Raw genomic sequence first — 21,306 nt, 5'->3', positions numbered from 1 at the left:
AGGAGCCCTACCAACTCCCATGGCTGCTAGGCCACTAATTTAGGGTTAAATACCAGCGTAACCTCTTATAAGAGAGGGAAGATGTTATACACTGAATGATCTGCAAGAATTAGTTAGCATGTACTGTCAGAAGCAAGGTGGTATGTGTGGTATTGTATTTTGAAGGTGCTTTATCTGGGGAACTGGAATATAAGATTGGGTAAGCAAGAATTTATTGACTTATGGACAGTTTTTTGGGATACAGGACTTAATACCCTTGTAAGAACCCTAGGGGATGAGGTGGTTCTTAGAGTCTTTAAGAAAGTGATAGCCAATGTTGACTGAAGTATTTGAGCTATCCTGATACACAGTAGAAGGCTGAGGAAACTAGGCAAACAGGAATGGCCATGTTATGTGAGGCCACAAAGCATACCAGTTGACTGTATTCAATGAGAGAGCTCAGAAGACACACCATTCACCAAGGGCATCAGGAAAGCACTAGTGAGAGTAGCACCAGCATCATAGTGGTAGCTCTTCTCCACAGGTCAGGGCTAGTTGTGGGAGAGGTGGTTACAGAGCTGGGCTCATTAATATCCATGGGGATGAGCATCAGTGTAATAGAGGTCACAGTTGCAATGACTTTCAAGGTCTGAGGGAACAGCCAAGAGACTTAAGCTGCATGGAGTTGTGGAGATGGTAATAGAGCATGATGTCCCTAGCAGAAAAATTGGTAGCAACAGCATGACAGGTGTATTATGATGATTCTCCTAGTGCTTTTCCCAAAGGGACCACAGGCAGTTTATCTGGGTGATTGTATATTAGGGAAGGGAAAATAACCCAGACATTTTGAGACCCACACTCTGAGTCTAAAAATGTTTGAGATTGGTACCTGGAGACCCAAAGCATCATCATAGTTCTAATACAGTGGACCTCCAGTAGGTCTACAGACACCAGGTAGTAAATAAATCCTCAATAAAGTCTGCCTTAGAGTGGGCCTGTCAGGTTTGTGGATATATCCAGTGGCCATATCTCCTGTTCCTGATTGCATTGATACACTTGGATGTTAGAATAACCCTCACATTGCTATCTTAGTCTATGGAGTAAAAGATATAGTGAGGAAGGCCAAGGAGGAACCTTTGAAACTGTTCCTTCATCTTCCTTCCTCTCCCAGCCAGGATAGTAAGTCAGAAGCAATACCACATCCCTGGAGAATGACTGGCTTAAACAAGCAGTAGCCTTCACTATAGCTGCTGTGCCAGATATGGTCTAATTGCTAGAGCAGAACAGTAAAGCTTCAGGTACATGGTATATGGCCATTGACCTGACAAAAGCATTCTTTTCAATTCCAATTAGGAAAGGGGATTGGGAACAGTTTGTACTCACAGGGATGGCCAATAATATTCATTTACATTTTGGCCTCAAGGCTGTGTCAACTTGCCTCCCCAGTCATAATATAGTTTGATGAAATCTGGACTGCCCGGCCGTTCCACAGACCATCACACTGATCCATTTCATTAATGGCATGCTGATGTACTCTAGAGGGTGGGAGAAAAACCCTATGAAGACTCAGGAACCTGCCATTTCACTGAAGTTTTTAGGAGTCCAATGGTCAGGAGTATGTTGGGATAGCTCCCCAGAGTAAAAAGCAGATTGTTGCATCTTATATCCCATACCACAAAGTAGTCCTCTTTGGGTTCTGGAAGCAATATATTTTACAGCTAGGATCATTGCTCTGGCTCATATACAGTGACATGGAAGGCTGCCAGCTTTGAGTGAGACCTAGAAAAGTCAAGTCTCTGCCAGTAGAATCTGGAGGACCCTATAATGTTGAAAGTGTCCATGGTAGGAAATGATACAGTATGGAGCTTATGTTAAGCTCCAGTGGGAGAATCACAATACAGGCCCTTGGAATTCTTGTTCCTGCTGCCTCTGAATGTTCAACCTGTCAGCAGTAGAGACCAATGCTGAGCCCTTGATAGGGCACTATTTCTTGAGGAGACCAACCAGCTACTTGGTGGCAAGCCAACTATACTGGGCGTCTCCCACAATGGCAGGGCCAGTGGTTTATCGTCACAGGGATAGATGACTTATCTGGGGTATGGGTTTGTATTTCCTACCTATAGTGCCTCAGCCAGCATCACTATTTAGGGGCTTATGGAATGCCTGATCTGCAGGGATTCTCACCCAGCTTAGAATCCAAACATGGGACCCTCTTCACAGTGAAGGATGTGTGAAGTGGGCCCACGATTGTGGGTCCACTGGTCATATCACACACTGTACCATTCAGGGGCAGCTGGTTTCAGAAAATCTTGAACAGCCTTTTAAAGGCACAGCTAAAATGTCAGCAGTGGTGGCAGCAATTTGAAAGGATGGGGCACCATCCTTCAGGATGCAGTATACATGTAGGAAACATTATATGGTGCTAGGTCCTCAATAGAAAGAATACATGGGTCTGGGAACCAAAGGGTACAAGCAGGAGTAAACTCACAGTGACCCAATGGGGGATTTTGTACTTCCTGTCCCTGCATCTCTGAGCTTTGAAGATTTGGAGGTTCTGATCTCTAAAGAAGGTGTGTTCTTGCCAGGGCACACAGCAAGGATCACACTGAACTATAAGCGATGGCTGCCACCAGGGCATTTTGGACTCCTGTGTCCAGGGACCAGCCTGAGAGAAGAAGGGTCACCATATTGGCAGAAGTAATTGACCCTGATCAGCAGGAGAAGGTAAGGCTGTTTTTACCCAGTGGGGACAGAGAGGGAATATGTATGGAATCTGTGTGACTCAATTGGGCATCTCCTGGTGTTTCTTTGCCCTCTTGAATGGACACATGTAGCAACTCCAGCCTGCGAAGGATATGGTTACCCACTGCATGATTACCAGACCCCTCAGGAATGAAGGCTCAGGTCACAGTACCAGGGGAGTCACCAAGATAAGCCAAAGTGATAGAGGACAGTGAGGGGAACTTAGAATGGAGAAGGTAGAGTGCAAGTACCAGTTGCAGGCGTGAGATCAACAGCAGTGACAAGGGCTGTTGTTTGTTCCACTCACTGGGCCCTTCCTCACGAAGAGAGACCCCGTGGAACTATGGAGGAGCTGCTCCCCAGTTCCTGCAGAGAAAGAGCTGTGTGCAATCATGGACATGTGTCTCTCAGATCCCCTACTGTGGGCAGCATAATTGATGCCCCCAGCTTCTGTGTTCTACACACGACCGCATTTGCTCCGAGGCCATGTTTCCTGTGATCTGTTTCCACATAGTGATGGTACACAGCAGGCCCATTCCTGGGAGATAGAGGATGCCCCTAACAGATGATCTTGGCCTGAGGATTCTACATTGGCTTTGTGGAAACTCTCTGAAAGCTTTTTGACATTCTAAGTCCCTTCATATCTTACCTTCCTCCTTTCCCTTTCTGCTTCTCATGGGTCAGATGTGCATCACTGTCTGGCAGATCTCAGTCTTCTCCAGCTTCCTCCCCATTTTCTTTCAGAGGTGTTTCCCCCAATTTCTTGCAAGTATAATCTGATCTTGGTGTCTACTTCTTGGTAGACTAGAACTAACACAGGTAGGTATAAATTTACTCATTTCAGAGATGAAGAGACTATGCTTCAGGGAGGTTAAGTAACCTGTATAAGGTTATACAGCCAGTAAGTGGCAGAGCCATGATTTACATCAAGGATCATCTGGCTTCAAAGCCTATGTGCCTAGATTTCACATTCCTGTTTTCCTGTTTCTGCAGTTTCCATTGGCTTGTTTCTCCCCTAGTCTCCTGGAAAGGCTTTTGAATATTCTGGTCTGTCTCTACACTGCAAAGGCAGGAGTTTTGACAATACTTGTAATGTGAAACGAAGAACATTGTACTCTTGGGGTTGGTTACAGTTCTTGAGGTTAAAGAGCCCCCCTGAGAAGAATAAACTCAGAGGATGGGGTTGGCACAGCATTGCTGAACTTCCCTCCCTGCCTGGAGAGTCTGCCTGGAGATTCCCCCTGGAGAGTTAAACCGTGAAAGTTCAGAGTTTTGTTTTGTAAGAGAAACTGTATGCCTTTTACCCATGATCTTACTAGTGCATGTCCCTCTTTCACCCAGAATTTTCTCTGAATTTGGAAGGTTTCCTCTTCTTAATTAAATAAGACACAAAATTTCTAAGGAGTGAAAATCTAGAGCTCTGTGGATTTTGTGGCCCAGCCACTTCCTGTGGAATTCATTCACCCTTTCCTGAGCACAGTTTTCCTTACCGCCGTGGCCTCAAGGAGACTGTGCTCTTACATCATTCTGATTCTTGAGTGCGCACGGAGCTTTTGTGAGACTCTCTATTGAAAGCTGGAACATCTGAATGAGATGTTAGAAAAGGATAGCAAAAGAGAAACCAACATAGGGAGTGCCATCTGTCTATTGCAGGCAATAAGGCTTGCAAGCAGCTTTGTTTTCAGAGTCTGCAGGATGCTTTCCATCCCTGGGCAGCTCACCCAAGATCTTCCCTTGTTGGCTCTTGGTGGGCCTCCGTTAGGTGAAAACCACTACCTTTTAACAAGAGTGAGGCTAGATAGCTTTCTGCCTTAGGGCCTGCCTTAATTATTCTGTTTCAAATAAATTGTTCCCTTTCTTTTTTGAGGAACCTTGCTCACCTTAGATGTTTGACACGGAATCACTTCACCTGACTTCTGAAAAACCTATCCCTTTCCAATAGGGATGCAGCTTCCACAGCATATCTGTGTCATAATTTAACCTCTTCTCCTCACCCATTTCATCTTCATCATCATTCTCACCTCTGCTGGATCATTCCTGTATTGTCATCAGCACACAAACATGCTGTGATATACCATCTTAACAAAAAACAAACCACAGAACAAATGTACTCAATTCTACAACCATTTTCAGTTTATGGCTCTTTTCTACTTTCTAGCATAACTCTTATCTGTTTCCACTGCCTCTCTCCCCATTTTTTCTGAACCCACCACATCAATTAGACTTTCATTCCTACCATTCCACTGAGAATGCTCTTGTGAGGGTCCCCAGTGGCCTCTAGGTTATGAAATCCAGCATTTAATCCTCAGTCCCTATCTTGCTTGTCCTCTAGGCAACATTAACATAATTGATCACTCCCTCAGACCTTCAAAATGATCTTCACTTGACTTTGGAGACACTGCACTCCCCTGGTTTCCTGCCTATATCATGAACTACTCTTCCTCATATTTCTTATCTCATATTTCCTATCATGTTGGAGTGCCCTAGGACTCTGGCCTCAGACCTTTTCTCTACCTATATTCACATCCTATCAGGAGTTGGCAAACCACTTCTATAAAGAACCAGATAGTAAATATTGGTTTTGTGGGCCATATGGTCTTTTATAACTATACTCAAGAAGCTATAGACAGTACATTCATGAATGTTGAATTGATGATTGTCATGATTGCTAAATGTGTTCAGTACTTATTAATTATGAGCCTTACAGTGTTAAATAAACAGTAGCTTTAGGAGTTACCTGAGCTTTATTGGAGCTCAGAGGGAGGAAAATTCCCTACCTATGTAGGGGAGGGCAGGGAATTCTATTTTGAAACGTCTGTATATTTCTCCAGGTCCTTGTGCCCAGTTTTGTTTAAAATTCAGGAGTTTTAAAAGGCTCAAGGCTCAATCCGAACTCTTTTCTTATTAATGTCAGCATTCATCCTTTGCTGATCACCTGGGAGAAGGAACTGTGTAGGGGTTGGGGTGGCTGGGGGGGCAGGAAGCGGTGGCTTGGGCATGGCTGGGGGAGGAATGAGGGACAGCTTCTTACTAGGGTCTAAGAAAGAGGGAGGCTACTTTATTTGTTGAGATGTGGTGATTAAACTCCCAAAATGAATTTTGAGGGACAGCTGCACACAGAAAAGAGATGGTGATTAGAACTAATTACTGTTGTTGTAGATGTTTTGCATTTCTGTGGCGCTTTGTATTTACAAAGAATTCTGCCATCACTTATTAACTTCCTCCCCCGCAGAGCCTTGTGACATGGGCAACACTACCACAGATGTTTGTGTTTGTTTTCTGGGAAGAAATATGAGCTGCTTTGGCTACATACTAGGATTAAGGAATCAAAATCCTTATTGCAGCTCTTTTACTTCCTATGTGACTTTGAGAATCCAAATAAGAAGAATTTGAACACTGTCTTATTCTATAATTTTATTATGAAGACTAACTCATGAAGATGGTTCAGTACTTTGCTAAGTTAAAAAAGATACTATATGCAGGTACATAATAACAATACTAACCTCTATAAAATTAAGCTTCCTCCAGGTTTTTAAAAAATAACAGTAGTGTCTGTATCATATTTTTACATATCAAGTGCTTAGCATAGTACCTAGCATATTTACCTAATAAGTGCTAAAAAGCACTACCCATTATCAGTACCGTAACAAGATCCATGTAACATATGCATTCTTACTGCTTCTACTTGATTGCTTTAGTATTCCTGTCTTTGGGTAAAGATGCATGCAGATGAATTCACTAATTCAGCAATATTTATCGAGTGACTACTATTTATCAGGCATTGTTCTTGGAGCTAGGGATACAGTGGTGAACAGAAAAGGAGTGCCTGCTCACACGAAGCTTATATTCTGGCAGGAGGGGGACGACTCACATTATCGTGGTGGAGGGGTTTACATCCTAGTGGGAGTTAGGCTGGGATAGACAGGCTAGAAGCATGACTAGGGTATATTTAGAATATGAATGGAAAAACTTCCTGAATTTTTACATAAAAATAGTGTCTTTTTTACTGCAGTAGTTTAAGTATGTATTTATTGATAAGCCATTCATTTTCATAAAAGTATTTAAATATATACTAGTATATTCTATTTTAAGAACAGATATACTTATGAATTTATAAAATAGTTAAAGAAAATGTTATTTTATTTATTATAATATAAATAATAATACCACTATACTGAAATTTTTTTAAATAGAAAAAATATCCATAATTTCATTACAATATTACTCCTTTTAAATTGCCTGCTTCAGTATGGGGAAAATGGACTCAGTTTTCTGACGTTTGAGCATGGCTTGGAGTTGGAGGCAGCTCAGTCAGATGGCAGGCTTGGGAGAGAATATCACATAAAGAAAGGCATTCTGAACGCCTAACTTAGCCCAGGGCCTGCCTTAAAGGGATGGCATAAAGGGAGAGGAATATTGGCCATGCTGAAAAAGAGCCAGTAAAGATGAGTAAACTGAATCAGGATTAAATCCCTGGGACATGCCAGGCTCCAGAAGACCAAAGAGAAGGTTCTGGAGGCAGAGAGGAGCCCCAGGGTCTCACTGTTGCCTTTTCAACCTCAGGTGACTTTTGGGGAATCAGATGATTTTTGCCCCTACTCTCACAACATACAGAGATACACTTCTCTTTCTGTTAGGGTATTAGGGCTATGGGCTGAAATGCAAGCCAGAGTCCCTGCCAAGATAACCTTGAAACAAGTTAATTTTGAGTTCTACAGGCTGTGAGTTTGGCCTCTTGCCCTCTTTTCCAGCTGCCACCAATGTCTTCTCAGTCTGGGTTCTTGCCTGGATACATCTAAATTGGGATACAGTTTCCCAATTTATTCCTCATTCTTCAGACACAGAAATGAGTTTATGAACATTGTGTAGATTTTTAAGTTTAGAATTAGAGTTATAAAATTGAAAAAGGTGTCAAAAAGTTCATCTGGGAAATTTCTCTCCATGTCCCCAACCCTGTCTGAGAAGTTTGTTGGTTTCTTTGTCCTGCTTTAAAATGTTAGTTTTCTGATAGCAGGGTTACATAAAATAAGACCAACAGTCACAGAATTACTAGAAATCTCTATGAATACCAGGAGCAAATGTCCCTGATCTTGATGGAAGTGTGTTGGGGGCTCTTCTGCCTTCTTCTAGGTCCCTTCCTGAGACACTCCCTTGATTATGCTCTGAATGTGAGCACTAGCCACAGAGCCCTTAAGCTTTCTTTATTCTGGACACTAAGCCCTCTGGATTCCTATTTCCTCCTTTAATGTTGAGGCCTCCATGCTGTGCCCCTCGGGGAAAATCCTGTAAGGGTAAAGTACAGAGATGTTAAATAATTTCAGGAGAAAACTCCTCTCTGATCTCAGGTTCCTTGTGTTTTACCAAAGGAAAAAGTCAGCCAGGTCACCCTCTGACATGAAGGGACTGAGGCATGAGTCCACAGCAGCACTTCAGTGCACCGAGAAACCTTCACAAATGGCTCATCTCAGGTGCTGAGAATTTAAACTTCAGGCTTGGATGAAGCCCCTAGACACATTAGGGAGACAACCAACAGTTTTTCTATTTCACATGAAATGTTAATTTCACTTTCAAAAGAGAAGTACTAAAATAGTATTATGATTTTAACAGTAGAAATGTAGGAGTATGGAATTTGTAATGTTATAGACAAATTAAGCATGAAATGCAAATACCACACTGGAGTGGGCTGGGTATCCAGATCTCAGCTGAAATTCTCTGAAGGGGTTACAATGGCTAGCTATTGCAGCTGGCTGAAGGGCCCCAGTGTGAGGAGATGGAGGAGGTGAAAATAGAGGATGCAGAGAGAGGAGGAGGCAGTCTTAGGTTTGTGACGTCTCCTTAGCTCTTCTTAGGAAGTTGTTCATAGATCTGAATATTTACAGTAATGAACTCTCCCATAGAAATATATATACTTGAGAGTTAATTTAGTAACTGTTGCTTGGGGTGATAATATAGATTGCTGCCTATGATGACGTGACAGCTTGAAGACTGTCTTAGTACGTTTGAGCTTCTATAACAATACCATAGACCAGGTGGCTTATAAACAACAGAAATTATTTCTCATGGCTCTAGAGGCTGGGAATTCCAAGATCAAGGTTCTAGTCAGTAGATTTAGTGTCTGGTGAGGACCTGCTTCCAGGTTAATAGATGGCCATCCTTTTTTTTTTTTTTTTTTGTAACCTCAGTTGGTGGAAAATAGAGAGGGGAAGCAAGCTCTACTGTGATCCTTATAAGGGCACAAATCCCATTCATGAGGACTCCACCCTCATGACCTCATCTAATCCTAATGACCTCCCAAAAGCCATACTTCCTGACACCATCACATTGGGGTTAGGGCTTCAACATATGAATTTGTGGGGGAACACAGACATTCAGTCCATACAAAGGCATTTGATAACCTGCAAATTTGATTGCTTCAAATCATCTGCTCAGAATCTACCAGTGGATCCCAGTGCCAGTAGCACAAATCACTCATTATTTATTGGCTTGCTTATATTATTTTTTCATTCTTTCCACAAATACTTATTGAGTAGCAGGATTTGTGCTGGGGCTGGAGATGTTGCAGTATAGAAGACAGACAAGGGAGACCACCCCTCTTGGAGCTTGTATCTAGTGGTAGACACAGATAATAAACAAATTTAAATGGAGGTGATATTTTGACAATACACTAACATGGATTTGTTTCATAGACATCCTAACCACAGTCATGTTTCCAAATCCAATTCTATTCCCTTGCACCCATTCCACCAATATGGTCCCCACCTAAAGAAGAAACATATGATAGAGGGGAAACTCCCTCCAGAGAAGCAGATAAAGTAAAAGGAAGCATTTTTGTTGAGAGTAGGGATGTGGAGGTGGGAGGATGTAACAGAAATATTCAGATAGAGAGGATGGTGGCCTGAGACCTTTTGAGCCTGGTGGGCAGGCACAAGCCTTAGAGAAGCTCTATGTTTGACATGGAGGTGGGGAAGGGAGAGTAGGCAATGAGGGAACATCTGTGAAGTCTAGTGTCTGTGTAGAACTCCGCAAATAATGCTGCTGGTTCCCAGTGGTCTGTATTTAGGATGCAGAGATTCAACAGTCCTGTGTGGCCCTAAAGTACTGTGAGGACAGCAAGACCAAGGGACTCCTGAGCCACTGAGATGATGGCAACAATGAAGGTTGGTGGCCCCGGAGTTTTGATGGTAGTGTTTGTTCATCCCAAGTGGATTCCGGAAGGACAGAAGCCACCAGTCAGGGGTGGATTAGAGATAAGTGGGGTGAAACAGCTCAGTTGAAGACCAGCAGAAAAAGAGCACAGAGATCAGCTGTATTTCCTGGTTTCCAGGGAAGAGTAGTAAACTCTCCCTTACCCTGGGACACCGCTTGAGAAGCAGGAGGGGGAAAGGCAGAACACTCCTATCAGGGCTGCACTTTGAATTGACTTAATACTTACCAGAAAGTGACTGTCTGATGAAAAGATCAAGGGGCAAAGGAGAGACTGAAAAGAAGCCTGACTGATAGGAAAAGTTTAGTTCACAAGAGTCATTTTTGCCACAAAACAGAAGTATAATATTTTAATCAATCGATGAATTTTTTAAAACGCAAATTTCATGATGTCACATCTCTACTTAAAATCCTTCAATAGCTTTCCATTCCATTTAGAATGAATCCTGAATCTTTAATAAAGCCTAAAAACCTCTATGATACTGTGGCCCTGCCTACCTCTTCAACATCTTGTAGCACTACTTCATTCTAATCTCACCACTCACAATAATAATAAGCTAATATTTATTAAACAATCACAATACCCCATCAGGTAGGTGTAAATGAGGAAACCAAGGTCCAGAGAGGTTATGTAACTTTTCCAAGGTCACAAAGCAAGTCAGGGCATAGCTGGGATTCAAACCCAGGCCATTTGACTTTGGAACCTGGGCGCTTCTCCAGCACACTGTAATGCCTGTTTCAGTTCCTCATAGTGCAGGCTCTTTCCCACTTCAGCACCCTTGTGTACATTATTCCCTCAAATAAACTCATTCTTTCAGTCTCAGCCTAAATATCACTTCCTCTGCAAAGCTTTCCCTGACAGCCATATCCCCAAGGTTAGACTATATTCCAGTCCTATACATAATCAGAATACTCTTTAACCTAAGTAGCACTTTTTGTGATCTTATGTTTATTTGTGTGATAATACAGTGCTGGTGGAAGGTCAGGTCAAAATTTTTAAACTTGAACACATATACCAAAAAAAGTAGCTTTAAAAAACAGCTGATCGAATCTTGCTTTTGAATCCCTGCCCCCTTGTTTGTATTTCTGACTTGTTTTAAACAGCATTGGGAAAGTTGTTATACATACAGATAAGTGGTTATAAAATGTAACAATTTATTTTTATGAACTGTCTTGCAATCTCAGGATTTTCTTTAGTTAGAGCCATTAAAGGAGAAATTTTTTTACAATTTTTGTGGAAATTCATAGTTTGTTAGTTTCCATTGTGTTAAAAATTAGTAGAGGGCCCATTAGAGAGTATGTGCTATTGTGTATTCATTTAAAAAAAATAGTTACTATGAGATGAAAATGTCACTTTATCTGTGTAATATTCCTCCCCAAACCCTATAATCCCAGTCTAATTATTAGGAAAACAATGGACAAATTCCAATAGAGGGACATCTTACAGTATACCAGACCCGTCATCCTCAAAACTGTCAAAGTCCTCAAAAACAGGGGAGGTCTTGTGACAGCCAAGAGGAGCCTAAGGAGACATGACAAGTAAATGTAACATGGTATCTTGGGTGGGATCCAGAAACAGAAAAGGAGCATTAGGTAAAAGCAATGAAAATTGAATACAATGTGGATTTTAATAATAATAATAATAATAATAATAATATAATTATTATTATTTAATATTGGTTAATTAATTATAACAAATATGCCACACTATTCTTATAATAATAATTAATGATAAGGGAAACTGACTAGGGGAGGGAAGGAAAGTAAATGGGAACTTTTAGCACTGTCTGCTCAATTTTTCAGTAAATCTAAAACTTCTAAAAAATAGTATATTAATTAACAAATAAACTACATTTAAAAAATGAAATTAAACCCAAACACTTTTGAAAGATTTGGAAGCCCTGAAACACTTTGCTGGAACCCAGGATTTTGCCTAGCACAACATGAAAACTACTGGTCTAATCAATAGAAATGATTCTTAAGGTAGTTCAGTTTCCAGCACAGGCAGTTCTTACTTTGCACGGTTGTGTGGCACCAAAAAAGGACTATGCAAGCTGAAACTGTGCAAAGCAATCTTAATAATCAATGGGAAAAATTATGATTGTTTAGTGACCTTTAAATTTTTTTGTCAAAACATTAAAAAAAATCTATTATTGTTAGTAGTAATGAATAAGGAAGTGAAAAAAGTAGTAAAACTAATATTTAGTACACTGTAATTAGAAATATTGAGACTAAGTTTTGTGTTTTTTTGTAAGAAAACTTACCAAGATACTACTCCTAAGACTTTTCCCTTCCTCTGTCTCTAAATTCTTAACTAAAATCTTGAGGCATACAGATTGACCTTTCCTACTTAAGAGATTTTTTGGAGGGTGTATTTTATATCTTTTTCCCCAACACTGTAGACTTTTGTAAGTGTGAATACTTCAATGAGTTCATTAAATTAACCCCCCCACTATGATTTTTGTTCATAAATGCTCTAGTATTCAAAAGCTTCTGAGTTTTAAAGTCAAACCACTCAGTGATATTTTCAAGTTTTCTAAGTTATGGGAGTAATTTATATAAGAAAGGATGTCTCTTTTTACAAGTTATTGTCCATATACATGGAAAGTTTGTGTTTCTCTTTGAAAAACTATTCTTTTAAGAAGGATGCTTGGTGTAACAGTGGAGATAATGCTCTCACACAGTCTCTGAACTGTCTTGCTAAGATATGATAAAACACTTTCTACCAAAAGAAAAAAAAATTGTCAAGAATGGTTTGAATAGCGCTTGCCTTCTTGTAACATAACTCAGGGTATGGAGTGAGCATCTCTTCTATGCCTTTGCAATTTATCATACTCCTTTCTAAGTCTGGATCAACTTCCAACATTTTGTCCTTTTCGTTTTCAACATTATGAAATATCTGAGAGTTACTTTAATAAGGTACTTCCTCTGGGACATGATCATCCTTCCCTCATTTTTGTTAAAAAGTTCACTGTTTTCCTCTTTCTGCATTTCTAGGGTCTTTCAAACCGTGGCAGTGTCACCCATGGTCAGCTGTCTCTTCTATAACTTCATTTATGTTTGATTCAGATTTCATCTACAGCATTATCACTTTTTGTTTCTCTGTTGTACTTTCACCGTTGTTGGCTAATTCTCTCTTTTGAGTATCTGTTTTCGTAAAGAGCTGCATGGTTTGTCACCTGGAGATACGGAGATGACACATCTGTATTCTCTTTGTTGTCTGTGTGTGGACTGAATAACTCATGTACAGTGATTGATCACTGACAGACTTTGAAAGAAGTGATGCATTGGGCACTGACCATAATGCTCATCTGTTATTTATGTAGTGATTTGTGTACTACAAGGTTAGCAGTGAAGTTTGTACTTCATGCAGTTACTCACAGTTAATATACTATGGTAACTGAAATTTGTTTGTGAACTGTTATTATTTGTTCTTCCTTTTTAAATGGAGGTACTGGGGATTGAACCCAAGACCTCATGGATGCTAAGCGTGCACTCTACCACTGAGCTATACCCTCCCTTCCTGAACTGGTATTATTTAACTAAACTGTGGTAACTGTAATTTATGCATATTGGAACTATGCCAAGTGAGGACTGCCTATATCCTATATGTCTATGAAATTAGTCCTGATCCTTTTACTGTTTATAATTTGATTAGCTATTATAAAAATACTATGACTAATTGAGAGGATATATACTCATTTTGAAGGGATGCTGGAAAATGAGAGGGTTCACTTGGTGTCATACTTTTTTTTTTTTTGGTGTCATACTTGTGTTCATTGCTAACACTTAAAAATTCAGAGCACAAGTACAGGACAGTGAAAGTTATCATCAAATAAATTTATCTTAAGAGCTAGCGCTACATGATGCTGTGGTGGACATAGAAGATGAAAGGTCAGGAAATGGAAACTTTTAGATCATAAGAGCTTGAACTGTGTGTAAACCAAGATGCCTCCCTGCACTTACCATACCATCTTCTGGTTCTTGTAGAGGCTGAACCCTGTTCAAAAGAGGGACTGGGCTAAGTAACCTTTTGTAATTTGAGAGAATCCCTATTACTCTTAACTAGGAAAAAACTAGGGAAAAAAAAAGAATCTATTATTTTAACATGTAGGTCTAATATATTTAAGTTTTTTTCCTAGTTTGTGAGGTCCAAGCTGGTACAGTAAACAACCATTTCCTTCTCTCTGAAGCGTCAACTCTTTTTTCCCCCCTTTTTCAGTTTTATTAGGTAGAATTATTGCAGTTCGACTGCACATACACACTGAAGCATGAACTCTTAGCTAAGATTGTCACTGACAAGTTGGGCCCACACCCACTCACCTGTGTTGTAAGTGCTTTCACTTGTGTACATACAAAATCATGCAACTTGCCAAGAAAACCCAGTCACAAGGCAGGATACCCCTTCTGGCTGCAAAACCAGGTCCATTTGTAAATACTCCACCCCAGAGAATATTTTAGGTTAAGAGATGTTTGCCAGGCAGGGAGTTCACCCATAAAGGCTGCTCTGTTGCTGACTTAAGTGCAGAAAAGACAATTGTCAAATCTACTAATTGCTGGCTTCTTGGAGGGAGTGTAAAAAAGTTCTGAGAGTTTTTTTTTTTAATGTATTTTGGGTACAAGTCCTTTATCAAATATCTGATTTGGAAATATTTTCTCCCAATTTGTGGCTTGTCTTTTCATTCTCTTAACAATATTTCTCAAAGAGCAGAAGCTTAGAATGTTGATGAAGTACAGTTTATCAGTGTGTTCTTTTATACATCTTGCTTGAATGGTATATCCAAAAACTCTACCTAGCTCAAAGTCATAAAGATTTTCTTGTGTTTTCTTCTGAGTTGTAGTTTTATACTTTGCATTTAGATCTCTGACCAATCTTGAGTTAATTTGGAGTGTGTGGGATGTAAGTCAAGATTCAGGAAGTCAAGATTCTTTTTTTGGAGGTGCATGCAAATGGATGCTGAATTATTCTGGCTCCATTTATTAAAAAGATTATCATTTCTCCATTGATTTGACTTTTCACTTCAATCAAAAATCTCTTGGCCATTTATGTGTTGAGTCTGTTTCTGGACTCTTTATTTCAGGAGTTAACTCTTTTATTTTCTTTAAAGGGCCAAATATTAAATAGTTTAGATTTTGTAGGTCACATGGTCTCTGTACCAACTACTCAACTTAGCTTTTGTAGCATAAAAGTAGCCATAGACAATATGTAAACAAATGAGCATGACTCATGTTCCAAAAAACTTTACTTACAAAAATAGGCAGTGGGTCAGATTTGACCCACAGGCTTCAGTTGGCAACCCCTGCTCTATTGTGTTCCATTGAGTTTTGTGTCTCTCTCTTCTCCAGTACCACACTGTGTTGATTATTGTTGTAAGCCTTGAAATTGGGTAACATGAGTCCTCCACTTTACTCTTCTTTTCTTCAGTTGTTTTGGGCATTCTGCTTTCTTTGCCTTTCCATATAAACCTGCAAGAAATCCTGCTGGAAATAAGCAGACCAATTTGGAGAACATTGAAACATTAACTAAATTAATTTTTCCAGTCTTTGTACTTAATGTATCTCTTTGTTTATTCAGGTCTTCTATGATTTTGTTCATCAGCATTTTTTTTTTCATCAGCGGTTTTTTCATTGGCATTTTGTAATTTCCAAATATTGGGGGATTTTCCAGAAAAATGCCTAGTCATTAAGTTATGGCCTGTAGTTTAATTCTGTTATGATCAGACAATATACTTTGTACAATTTCAATTTTTTAAAAAAATTGTTGAGGTTTGTTTTATGGCCCAGAATATGGTCTGTCTTAATGAATATTCCATGTTGCACTTGAAATGAATGTGTATTCTGCTCTTGTTGGGTGGAATGCTCTATAAATGTCAATGTGATCAAGTTGGTTGATAGTATTGTTCAGGTCTTCTATATCCTTGCTAATTTTTTGTCTAACTATTACAGAGAGAGGGGTGTTGAAGTGTCCAGGTGTACTTGAGAATTTGTCTCTATCTCTCTCTTTTTTTTTAAATCAGTTTTTGCTTCATGTATTCTGGACCTCTGTTCTTAGGAGCATATACATTTAAAATTGTTATATCTTCTTGGGTAGTTGCTCCACCCATCACTATATAAATTTCCTCTTTACTGCTGGTAATTTTCCTTGTTCTGAAGTCTGGTTTTTCTGACATTGAAATAGCCAATCCAGCTTTTTTCTGATTAGCATTTGCATTATCTATCTATCTATCATCTATCTATCTATCTATCTATCTATCTATCTATCTTTAAAGAAGGTTTCTTGAAAGCAGCATATTGTTATATAGTTTGGTTTTTTAAAAATTGAATGTGAGAATTTCTGTGTTTTAATGGACCATTTGGATTTAGTTGTACATTATATTATTTTCCTGTTTGTCTTCTCTGTTTCTTATTCCTCTTTCTCTCTTACTGTCTTCTTTTGGAATTTTTGTGTATTTATTAATATTTCATTTTAACTTATATATTGGCTTTTGTCCATATAGCTTTGCATCATTTTTTAGTGGTTGCTCCAGTGATTATAATATACATACCTAGCTCTCACAGTCTATTTAGATTTAATATTTTATCATTTCAAGTGAAACACAGAAGACTTAGAACCACAAAGTTCTCTTTATCATCTCCTTTTATAAGTGTCTCATGTATTACATATATAAATGCAATGTTATAATTGTTGCTTTCAACATTCATACATATTTAAAAGTTCTTAAGAGTAGAAAAATAGTCTATTTATCCTGATGTTTACCCTTTCTGCTATTCTTCCTTAATTCCTGAAGTTCCATGTTTCCTTCTGGGATCATGTCCCTTCAGCCCAAAGAACTTCCTTTAGCATTTCTTTTAGTGCAGGTCTTCTGGTAACAAATTTTCTTAGTTATCTATCAAATGAGAGTATTTTTAGTTCATCTTTTTTCGCCTATTTTTTAATTGAGGTGTAATCGATGTACAATGTTGTATAAGTTACAGGTGTACAACAGCGATTTACAATTTTTTTAGAGTTATACTCCATTTATAGTTATTGTAAAATATTGGCTATATTCCCGGTGTTATACAATATATACTTGTAGCTTATTTAGTTTGTACATGATAGTTTTTACCTATTAATCCCCTATCCCTATCTTTTCCCTGCTCCCTTCCCTCTCCCCACTGGTAACCACTAGTTTGTTCTCTATATCGGTGAGTCTGTTTCCTTTTTGTTACATTCACTAGTTTATTTTTTATATTCCCATGTAAGTAACATCATACAGTATTTATCTTTTTCTGTCTGATTTATTTCACTTAGCATAAATACTCTCCAAATCCATCCATTTTGCAAATGGCAAAATTTCATTCTTCTTGTTTTTGTCCCAGCAGAGGCCAAAAACATTTATTATTTTTTTGTTGTTTAACCACTTTTATTGTGGTATAATTACTGTACAGTAGACTACACATATTTCAGATGTACAATTTGATGAATTTTGATAGATGTATACACCTATGGAATCACCACCACAATCAAGCTAACATTTCCATTACTCCCCAAGAGATGCAATTTTGATTTCCCAATTTATCCCATCCTACCCCCTTTACCGCCTGGTAACCATAAGTTTATTCTCTATGCTGTGAGTCTGTTTCTGTTTTGTAGAAAACTTCATTTGTGTCTTTTTTTTTTTAGATTCCGCATATAAGTGTTATCATATGGTACTTTTCTTTCTCTTTTTGGCTTACTTCACTTAGAATGACATTCTCCAGGTCCATCCATTTTGCTGCAAATGGCATTATTTTATTCTTTTTTATGGCTGAGCAGTGTTCCGTTGTATATGTGTGTGTGTGTGTTTGTGTGTGTGTGTATATATATATACACACACACATATATATATATGTATATATATATACCACATCTTCTGTATCCATTCATCTGTTGATGGACACTTAGGTTCCTTCCATATCTTGGCAATTATAAAATAATGCTCCTGTGAACCTTGTGCATGTTAGTTCATCTTCATTTTTGAAGGACTTTTTAGCTGGCCATAACATTGTGGATTTTTAACATTTTAAAGATGTTACACTGTTTTCTGGACTATAGGTTTTTGATGAGAAATCCACAGTGATTTTAACTGTAACATTGTATTTTTCTTTTGTTGTTTTCAAGATTTCTTTATTTTTGGTTTTATGAAGCTTGGTTATGGTGTGTCTTGCAATTGTTTTCTTTTTAATTTTTGAGCATTTTGAATTTTTAAATTTATGATTTTCATTAAATTTGGGCAATTTCAAGTCATTATGTCCGAAATTATTACGAAATCGTTACAATTCTAGAACTCATAAGGATATATTAGCTAAAATTATATTTCTAGATCCTTAACTAACCTTGAGAGCTTAGTCATTAAACAAGTGATTAAGTTAATTAATAAAGCATCTTTGGATACCTGAATTATTTCTAAGAAACAGATGCAAAAGTACTGCTCACTAAACATAATTTTGATTTACCCCTATTTCTTAGAATAGCACTATATTAAAAAATGTGAAAAGTATGCAAATTCACTGGATAATTATTTGCTACCTCAATTTTCTTAAGATAATATGTAATGCCCATGAAAAAACTAGCTAAATCACTCTTGCTTTTCTGTCTTCTAATTTTCTCCTATGTCTGGAGAAAAGAAAAGCTGATTACTTTAGTTAAAGATGATCATTAATATAATCAGGTGACTATGCTAGGCATTTTTTCCTGTTTCTTCAGTAACTGGAACAGTACACCAAAGCACCCAATTAAAATTTGTTGAATTGACAGTGGCAGTGAAGAGAAAAGCCCAAGATTGGGCCTAAAATATCTTTACAACAAGAAGTACCACCTCTCCCAACTTAAAAAATTTGTTTTCTGCATTATGGGTAGGTTATGGTATTAGCTCCAAAAGTTAGAAGACAAAGGAAAAACTTTGTTACAGAAAGACAAAATTCTAATAAAGAAATGGGAGGAAAAGAAAAGAAGACACCAAAAGAAAAAAAAAAATCCAGAAAGAGGGTTAAATTGGATGAAAGGAAGGACAAGTGAAGAGAAAAGACATAGAATGTGACGGATAAAAGATAGCATTTTGAAACACTAGCCTTTTACCAATAAATGTTTTATTATTAGAAAAAGAACTTCTGAGGTCAGTGGGACAACCAATTGTCAAATACTTAAAATACTAACGATGTGTGGGAAGTTCACATTTGGCTTCAGACAGAGGTTTACCTCAACAGCTTCTCACTCCCATTCCCTTCATTCTTCTCCTCCTCACCTCTAATCCTTTCTCTCTCTCCTTCTCATTCCCTCAGGACTGCATGTGCGCACACCCACAAAGACCAAAAAATCTGTGGAGAAGTGCACCCACGCAGATGTTTATACCTGGAAACACATATGGTCAGATTCAGGAGACCCATCTCCACAGTGCATATCCATGTGATACAAAAAATATACCCTCAAGGAGATATCCACAACCTCAGTTTCCATATGAAGACATAATGAAATCTAAACCTCACTCACTTAGATTGAATATATACAAAATAAAATGTACCCAGAGTAAAATAAGTATTTCAAGAATCCTCCTGTTATTTCTGCATACCTTTACACAGAAGCACCAGCAGCTTTATGCATGCTGACTTCTGCATGTGGATCACTCTCTCTTCCAGTTCCACATGTTAAAATCCTTTCTCTGCTTTGAGCACCAGTTTAAATGCCATTTTCTACATAAAGCTTTCCCAGCTCTCTTCAACCAAAAATAATCTCTCTCTTTTTTACAGGAGATTTATATAGCAGTTTATCTGTACCAAGTACACTGAGTATTTTTGTATAACTCACTGTTAGTTCCTACTTTTAAGTTACCAGCATTCACTTCTAGATAACATTTGTCTCTCCCTAACCAAGTGCTTTATTCAATAAGTAGCCTTTAATAGATACTACTCTAAACTAATGGGAGAAAACTGAGGCACACAAGAGGAAAACAGCTTAGATTAAAAAATAGAGGTACTATTCTCCTCTATGAGGAGGCTGGAGATTGTGGTCATGGCAGGAGCCTGGTGTTTAGAATTGCCCTCCCTGCCTCTGCAAGCTGGTTAGGAGGGTGGAGACCAACTAGGAGAAACAGAAAGGAGGGAAAACTTGGAGTCTGTGTTCCTCAGCTTTATAGGTAGAAAGACTCCATCTTGTCAAGGTTCTCCGAGCCAATTAGTTTCTTTAGGAAACCAACTGTATTGTACTGAATTACCAACTGAAAAGAGTCTGAGGCATAAATCATCATGCTAATTTACTAATTTATACTAAGAAATATAATCCTAAGAGACCTGGCATACTCCCATCTGCTAGTTATGGCATTCTCTTTATATAGGTCTGTTTACATTGAAAGTTACATGCTTGATGAGTCTGTAATCAAGCCAAGAGTGTGAATGGGACAATCTCAGATGCTAATGTCTCTGGACTGTGACAGCCTGATGCCTGCTGCCCCTGGGGGACCTTCCTGATGAGAAGAAGTAGGTATGTACCTGGATGACGCTGGACACCTTTGGACCCAGCCTTGCTCTTTGGCTTATATTTTAGATTCCTTTTATTACTATGGCCCTTCTTTTAAAAAACAACTGGGCATGCAAGTACTCTGCAATTTCAGACATCTTATAATCATACAATGTGTGTATATCCTCTCAACTTGATTGAAATGGAGGTTTCAAGGCTTAGAAACAAACTTATCCATCATTAAGTTGCTGTGTGACATCATGCTACTTACTTTATTTGTAGGTGATTCAGTTTCCTCATATATAACATGGAATAAGGATACCTGGTTATGGTTGATAGATAAGGACTGATTGAGGTGATGGGTGTAAAAGGCCTGGCACATAGTAATTTTTCTCAGGGTTAATTCCCCGTTCTTCCTTGTGTTCCTGAATTCTTATCCTCCATTTATAGATCACTGTCTAAGTTAGGTCATTGCTGGAGATGGCCAAACTCACCTGCTGTGGGAGGGCTTTTCATATGTCATCCACAGAGAGTTGCTTTAAATTTTATGGCTCTTTTGCTGTCACCTCTGTTCACCATCCTCCCTTGAGAGCACTTTTCCTTTTCTTAACTGAAATCTGTCATAAATAGGAATTATATGTCAGAACATTTAGAAGCATTTCTTTAAATGGGAAAAAACGATGTAGATCCTGAAACATTTTTGACAACACGACTGAAATTTCATTTTTGCAGAAGTTTCTCTTAGATGAATTATTAAAGGCAGATGGAAATGTAATTATTTTTGTTGGTTGAATGGGTAACTTTCATTAATGTTTAATAGAATAATGCATTTTTAATAAGAATAAAAGTTCATTTTTGTAATCAGAGTAACATAACATATGCTGTTTGTAAGACATGAATAAACTAGTCAT

At 38.4% G+C, this 21,306-nt stretch overlaps 1 pseudogene; it reads left to right on the top strand.

The window, feature by feature from the left end:
* The window catches only part of LOC123616264 (ras and EF-hand domain-containing protein-like), a 218,416-nt pseudogene that overhangs the window by 77,764 nt on the left and 119,346 nt on the right, over window positions 1–21,306 (top strand).

This window comes from Camelus bactrianus, chromosome 4, assembly GCF_048773025.1.
Source record: "Camelus bactrianus isolate YW-2024 breed Bactrian camel chromosome 4, ASM4877302v1, whole genome shotgun sequence".
NCBI lineage: Eukaryota > Metazoa > Chordata > Mammalia > Artiodactyla > Camelidae > Camelus > Camelus bactrianus.
Note: the sequence above shows the minus strand (reverse complement) of the source record. Positions and strands in the feature narration are given on the sequence as shown.